The sequence below is a fragment of the Rattus norvegicus genome, chromosome 18 (genome assembly GCF_036323735.1).
Source record: "Rattus norvegicus strain BN/NHsdMcwi chromosome 18, GRCr8, whole genome shotgun sequence".
Classification (NCBI taxonomy): Eukaryota; Metazoa; Chordata; class Mammalia; order Rodentia; family Muridae; genus Rattus; species Rattus norvegicus.
The window spans coordinates 34603423-34611520 of record NC_086036.1 but is presented as its reverse complement, the minus strand read 5'-3'; the positions used below and the strand labels follow the sequence as shown (position 1 = coordinate 34611520).

Below are 8098 nucleotides of genomic sequence, written 5' to 3'. Positions count from 1 at the left end.
CAAACAAACGCTGACCACCTAGAAGACACGACATGTCTGGATGATCCTGCTCACACAGAACTGCTTTTTCTCAAGGGCAGACGTCCCCATGGGTCAGTCACCTGAGGCTGCAGATGAATGGATGAGTGTTATAAAAAGGCCCTGCTCTGAGAAAGTAGGGGACAGTTATAAGAGAAAGTTCAAAGAGATGTATGCTGCAGCAAGGTAAGTTAAGAAGGGAAGGTGTTAGGGCAGAGGCCCTAGTTTCAGGCTAAGGCTCCAATATTAGACTGTCTTATCACTTAGAATATAATCTTTGTGACAGAGAGGGACAGAACAGTAATCCCCAAGGCCTTGCTGGCAATAGAACATGGTTTAAAGTTTAAACCTGGGAATAACATGGCTAGTAGATATAGCATTTATTCACAGCATGCCACGCAGGGTCATGTTACAGAGGACAGGATCTAGCATAGATTCTGGTGTCAGGGCTCCTGAGTTCAATCTTGGCTAAGAGTGTACCTCTCTCATAGGCCTACCTTATATAAATTCACTAACACAAAGCACTCGAGAGAAATACTGGGCTATCACTGAAATACAACATCCTTCTCCTCCATGGTATCTGCAGGGAGAAAAAAATATTAACACATCAATTTCTCTCTCTGCCTGATCTGTTTTTAATCTTCTATTTTGTTTTTCAACTGTTTAAATAAAGGTTGTTTATTTATTTATTTAATGTATAGGAGTACACTGTAACTGCCTTTAGACACACCAGAAGAGGACATACAGATGGTTGTGAACCACCATGTGGTTGCGGGGAATTGAACTCAGGACCTCTGGAAGAGCAGTCAGTGCTCTTAGCCTCTGAGCCATCTCTCCAGTCCCAACTTTTTTTTTTTAACTAGAGTTTCACTATGTAGACTTGACTGTCTGGAGCTCAGAGATCCACCTACCTCCCACCTTCAAAGTATTGAGATTAAGTGTATGCTACCATGCCTAGTCCCAGTTTTTAATCTTAGCATAATGCACAATCTTATTTTTTTTAAAGATTCATTCTTGCTTTTATTTTTATATTTATTGCCTTTGTGTGTATGTGCCTCGTGTGTGTGAGTACCTGCAGAAGCCAGAGGAGGGTGATGGATCTCTTGGAGCTGGAGTTACAAGCCATTGCTAATTGCCTGCTGTGGGCCCTAAGAATCAAACTTGAGTTCTCCAGAGGAGTAGCAAGTGTTCTTAACCACTAAGCCATCTCTCCAGCCCTAGAACATGATCTTATATCAACCTTTATGGCAAAAGTTCATCTACTCTCAGGAAAAATTCTTTATTACAATGACCTCTTAGGACAAAGTGTAACGACAAAACAGAGTCCCCATTCCATCATGCAAGCATTGATAATTGGTTTTCTTTCTTTTTTTTTAAGATTTATTTATTTATTATATAGAAGTACACTGTCGCTGTCTTCAGACACACCAGAAGAGGGCACCAGATCTCATTACAGATGGTTGTGAGCCACCATGTGGTTGCTGGGACTTGAACTCAGGACCTCTGGAAGAGCAGCCAGTGCTCTTAGCTGCTGAACCGTCTCTCCAGCCCCTGATTTTCTTTCTTTAAGTGAGTGAGAGAGGCCATTTCTCATTAAACCCTGGCTCACACGGTGGTTGCTATCTAACACTGCCCTCCCACGATCCCTGCTTGCCCACTCCTGCTCACGCCTCCTTCTCCCCTCCCTGTTCTTCTTGTTCCTATCCCCGTAGCATTGCCCCAGCTCCTGTGATGCCCCTCCCAGGACTACCTTCAAGAGAGGGAAACGCACTTGCTGTTGATGTCATCTCATGGACATTTATGCTGTTGCTGGTGCTTTTACGCTACATCCAGCCTTCAGAATCCAGGCTGAATGTGTCATGTCATCAGGTGTAGGAGACATCACTGAATCAGAGAGAGTGAAGCCTGCAGAGAGCGCCCCTGGACTAACAGGAGATGAATATATTCCAAGGAAGAATTTTGCTTTCAGTGTATTTAATGTCGCTTGCCTGGAGTTCTGTCTCTGGAGGGGCTAACATCTGTGTAAAGACAACCATGAGGGGAACTCTTAGCCTGGGCCCTGCTGAGAACAAAGCCAGGACACTGAGAACGAAAGGGGCCCTAGTCCTTTGAAGCATTCTTGAACTCTCCTGGACATCTTTGACACTTTACTACCTATGCCTATGTCCCTTAGACAGTCACATGTGGCATCCTCCTGAAAGTTGATGAATTTGATATGAATGGCCTTATATTGTTCCCGTCCTAGCACCACTTACCTGTTTTGAATACTCTGTTTTTGAGGTTTATCCAAACAGGACTCTACCTGACTCTTTCTAATGGCTATATAGAACTTCATTGTGTGTGGTATTGTGTTTCTTAACTTGAATGGCGAGTATTCTGGTGACTGTCATATTCTTTTCTAAATGCTCCAGGAAGTATAAATATCTTACAGTTTTCAAAACCAAGGCAGTCACTGTGTTTCTCTGGATGACATGATGCTTCTTGCAACCACACTCGCTGTCCTGGGAGACAGTGGAGTGAAGCATTCTACATTTGCACCTTCCTGGTCTCCTGGCTCTGAAGCTTAGCAGGCAATAGTTTTATAATAATAGCTAGTTGTATTTATTGAACATTATACTATGCCAGGCACTGTGCCCAATGCCTGAGAGGGCTCATTTAATCCCAATAACAGCCCTCCAGTAGGAGAGTGCCATTATTATCCTGCACTCATACTTAGCAAACAGCCTCAAAATTGGAAGAGGCATCCCAAGACCAGATGATAAAGAAGCAGGATTGGCAAGCATGTCTCCAGGATGTGTGTCCTTGACACCTGCCGTTGCCTCATCCTAGGGAGCAGGAATGATGCCTCCAGCTTGCTGTGGGTACCCAGTTTGCCTCTCTCAGCCAACAACAGTAGGATCACTAGCTAGGGTCATAGTCTCCAGTATAGTTCGAGTGAAGAAAACAGTTTAAGATGATTTTGTCTGAAATAATTCAGATGATCAGGCATATCCTGTATCCACCCTCACCTCACTGGAGGAAGTATTCACAAATTGTGTGTCCCTTTAGCTAAGGCTGACCAGGGTTCACGACCTATGTCAGAGTTTGGCCCAAGTGGTTTGGAACAGGACGTGGAGGTCTTCAAGACTTTCTCTCTCCAGATGCGATTACACTGAAAATCCTTGCCACCCTCTCCTTTTCCCTCGCACCTCCTTTCTTCCTCTTTGTCTTGTTAAAAAGATTCATTTTAATTTTATGTGCATGGCTGCCAGCACATGTGTGCACCATGACTGAGCAGTGCCCGCAGAAGCCGGGAGCCAACATAAGATCCCTGAAGCAAGTTGTGGGGGGCTTGTTACCAGGGTTAAGAATTGAACCCCAGGCCTCTGGATGAGCAGCCAGTGCTCTTAATTGCTGAGCCACCTCTCCAGACTTCTTTCTGTCTTTAAATACTGAGAAGCATTTGTGTGAGTCAATGTAAGGATTAAAATACAACAATGTCCTAATTACATTTTAATGTTTTATTTTACAATATTTTGGGAGTCGCCTGAACTTGTAAAAAGCCTTGTGTGAACTCGAGTGTGTGTTTGTGTGTGAGTGTGTCTCCAAGTGTCTGTGTCTGTATATGTTTCTGTGTGTGTGTGTGTGTGTTATGTGTGTCTGTGTATGTTTCTCTCTCTCTCTCTCTCTCTCTCTTTCTCTCTCTGTGTGTATATGTTTCTCTCTCTCTCTGTGCGTGTGTGTGTCTGTCTGTCTGTGTATGTCTCTTTCTGTGTGTCTGTGTCTGTTTCTCTGTGTGTGTGTTATGTGTGTCTGTGTATGTTTCTCTCTCTTTCTCTCTCTTTCTCTCTGTGTATGTATATGTTTCTCTCTGTGTGTGCGTGTGCGTGTCTGTCTGTCTGTGTATGTCTCTTTCTGTGTGTCTGTGTCTGTTTCTCTGTGTGTGTGTTATGTGTGTCTGTGTATGTTTCTCTCTCTTTCTCTCTCTCTTTCTCTCTCTGTGTATGTATATGTTTCTCTCTCTGTGCGTGTGTCTGTCTGTCTGTGTATGTCTCTTTCTGTGTGTCTGTGTCTGTTTCTCTGTGTGTGTGCTATGTGTGTCTGTGTATGTTTCTCTCTCTCTCTCTGTGTCTGTCTGTCTGTGTATGTCTCTTTCTGTGTGTCTGTGTCTGTTTCTCTGTGTGTGTTATGTGTGTCTGTTTCTCTCTCTCTTTCTCTCTCTCTCTCTCTGTGTCTGTCTGTCTGTCTGTGTATGTCTCTTTCTCTGTGTGTGTGTGTGTGTGTGTGTGTGTGTGCGTGCACGCGTACGCACCCCTCCTAGGTTCTTGAAGTCTTCCCTAGATACTAGGAATCCCTATAATACCATGTAGAATGTAACAGCCAAACAAAATGAAGACTCCTGGGTGCCCCAAAATACACTACCTGCAGAAGACCTAATAAATGTCACATAAAAGGTATGTTTTTATCGTCCTACTGTGTGTCCAAATTGAATTAACAATGACTGAAAACTGTTCTTCTAGAACCGAGTTCATGGGGGTCACCTTTATCCCCCCACTAAGCCCACACCAACGCCATACATTTATTAATCCTCTTCCGTGGCTATGCTGCCAAAATCTAAGCCTGGGGTGAGAACAGAAATGCAACTTTATACCGCTGAGGAGTGAGCCTAACCATCAGTCAGAGATGACTGCTTCCCAGCCGGGACTCTGATGTGCCATTTAATAATTCCTAGTCGCTCCTCTGACTTCAGGCCCTTGTGACAAAACCTGGGTGAATTATGAGACAATTTCATGCTGTTTTGCAGAGTGATTAAAACAAGTGGCCATGAATGATAGGGTATGTTATAAAGAGATGGAGCCTTTCAGTTATAAAAGATGTATCAATCGGGGGAAAGCAAATACAAATTAAAGTTTGATGAGCAATTGGGTATTAATTGTTACTAGTTCTGCTCTTTATGTCCCTTTGATATGGAGCTGATCATAAACATGGTAAGGATACTAATAATGTATGCTCACTTCAATACAGCTTTATGGCTTCATTTATTAAAGAGGCCAATATTGAGATCGAGTTGTGAGTGTTCTAGCGAATTCCAGTCTGCTGTACACTTCATCTAGCTCTCGGGTGCAGAGCTCAGCCACGGCCCAGCAGGGCAGGTTGCAGTCGCTTAGATGTGTAAGTTATCCCCTAGCTTCAGTCATATATCAATTCTAAATTATGGTGAAAACAAACTTAACAGAAAACTTATACTTTTATAAAACAGTTTCTCCGCAAGCTGCTGCTGTTAGGCAGTGATGTCAGAGGGACTGCAGCAGGACGACATTGAATTAGACAAGGAAAAGACACTGTAGAGGCAAAGGTTCTATAAATAACTAATAGATCTTATTTTAAATGTAACAAACTCATTTTATCTCAAATATAAAAGTGGGCTTTTTTCCCTAGTCACGAAAATACAAACATGCTATTGATACAGGTACAAGAAGGAAAAACATTTTTTTTTTCTTTAAAAGCCAGGCACTTGAGAGTCAGAGGCTGAATGATCAGAAATTTAAGGTCATCCTCAGCTACATAAAATCAAGGACACAAGCAAAACCATAAATAAATAATAAATAAAATTTACGTTAAAGAGAGAGTTTTCTGGAAATAAACTTTATAAAGTCATCTTTCTTTAAAAGTCCACTGGTGCAGTGAGGTGACTGAATGGAGAGTGGATAGCACTGCTTCCTTTCAGACCTGAGAACCCGACTTTGTTCTCTGAGACTCAGACAGTAGAAGGTGTCCGACTTCCCTGCACCTGCTGTGACACACACAACGGCACCTGAACTTGTGTGTGTGCGCAGGTGTACACATTCCTAAATAAATACAATGTGATAAAATTGTAAATCAATCTGTATAACTTTCAAATACTTCTATTTATCTGCATTCCCTGGTTCCCTGAGTCAATCTCTGTGCTCTTCATCAGAATGTGTTTTCTATAAAATGGACATAATCATATGTAGCTTAAGGATTATTATAAACTAAATGGAGCATCTTTCTTTTTTTTTTTTTTTTTTTTTTTTTTGGTTCTTTTTTTCGGAGCTGGGGACCGAACCCAGGGCCTTGCGCTTCCTAGGTAAGCACTCTACCACTGAGCTAAATCCCCAGCCCCATGGAGCATCTTTCTAAAAAGCATTCTTGGCAGCCATCATTTAACGTGTTCTAGACCGCTGTTTGGTGGTGACAGTAACAGTCTTGACAAGTGGGGTCTGTTCGGTTGTGTCATCCTGTAGGGGTTGAATGTGCTCCGACACTGAGGTACACCCAGCCTGTTCTAGAATCTGTTAAACTGACCTGCTATTGCTGGCCTGGTCTTTCTGACACTAATATTTCACAGTAATACTTGGCATTGTTAACTGGGAAGAAAACTCCAGAAGCCAGCATAATAGCATGCCCCACCCATAACCCCAGGTAGCCTCTCTCTGCTGCAAAGTTTCCATTACCCAGAATTTCAGCACAGGCTGCTGGGGCTCATTCTTAAGCTAAATCAAAGGACCAACTTCTGCAGAACAAACCCACTAGTTTTGGGGGTTGTTTTTCAACACCCCACAGTTTACTTTCAGTGGGCAAAGCATAGCCCAGCTTAGAAGTGAGGTTGAAGTTCTTGAAAGACCAAAAATACCATGTTGTTCCTACCAGGGGATGGGGTAGAAGGGTGAAGTCTGTCAGTTGAGAGCACCAGAAGCAAACAAACACCGATGTGCACTTCGTTTTCCTTTTCTTTCTTTCTTTCTCTCTCTCTTTCTTTCTTTCTTCCTTTCTTTCTTTCTTTCTTTCTTTCTTTCTTTCCTTTCTTCTTCTTTTTTTTTTAATATGGAACGCTTCAGGAATTTGTGTGTCATCCTTGCGCAGGGGCCATGCTAATCTCTGTGTCGTTCCAATTTTAGTTTATGTGCTGCCGAAGCGAGCACCTATGTGTACTTCTTATCCCTGGAGGACGCTTTTCACTGGGCTAGTGCCTCCGGAAGCACGCTGTTCACTGGGCTGTGTGCCTCGGGAAGAACCTGTGCTTTTATTAGCTGGAACAGCTCAGTTACATGAGACATCCTTAAACTAATGGAAGGACTCACAACTGGCAAGGACAGAGGCCTGCAGTAGGAGGACCACCTCAGAGGAGGTCCTTTGCAGGCAAGGAGGAGGGTGGGACTTAGTGAGTCAGGAGGACGTCCGGGGCTGGGAGTGAGTCTTGGGTTTGGGATCTGTTTGATTAATAGGAAGGCTCACAAGATGAGTGTGGTGACTGTGACCCCATCTCTCAGAAAACTGGGGCAGGAAGATCACTGGCCTATGTAGCAAAACCCTGTCTCAAAATTCAAATAAAAAAAAAAAAATAGCCAGGCAGTGGTGGCCCATGCCTTTAGTCCCAGCACTCAGTGGGCAGAGGGAGGAGGATCTCAGAGTTGGAGTACAGCCTGGTCTACAGAGTGTGGTCCAGGATAGTCTAGGCTATACAGAGAAAGCTTGTCTCAAAGAAAGAAAAAAGAAAAAAAGAAAATAAAAAATAAATTAAACTTAAAAAAAAAAGGGAAACATATTGCAAAGAGATGCCGTGTGATAAAAGGACCTTAGAAAACCAAAGTCATAAGGCCCTGGGTTCGGTCCCCAGCTCCGAAAAAAAGAACCAAAAAAAAAAAAAAAAAAAAAAGACCAAAAACAAAACAAAAAAAAAACAACCAAAGTCATGTGTTGCCAGGCAGTGACATGGGTTTGTTCTTCCCGTCACTAATGGACTCAGACACCACAAATTTTCCTCAAAAGTAAATGGCCTATTTTCAAAATAGGCGGAGTCCCCATCTTTATATCTCCCTTTAATTCAAGAAATATATCTAATTCTATTCTAACAAGAGTCAGCCTCAGAAGAAATTAATCAAGAGCAGGCATTAATTATTTACACTCTAAAACAGAAGGTCTGCTAATGTTTCCACTAATCACCCAAGCTAAGCAGATGTGTCTTCATAAAGAATACAATGTGGATAAAAGAGGCCCAAACAGGAAAAATGCACGCATGTGGCAATGACAGGAAACACAGCGAAGGTGTCGCTGTACCCAGGACACTGTTTAAACTATA

General features: G+C 42.8%; 1 non-coding gene across 1 annotated transcript; it reads right to left on the bottom strand.

Moving 5' to 3' along the window:
• Positions 1–6837: 6837 nt before the first annotated feature.
• Positions 6838–6941, bottom strand: LOC120098437 (U6 spliceosomal RNA). The gene has a single exon (XR_005496598.1). It is a non-coding gene; the product is annotated as a U6 spliceosomal RNA (small nuclear RNA).
• Positions 6942–8098: the final 1157 nt, after the last annotated feature.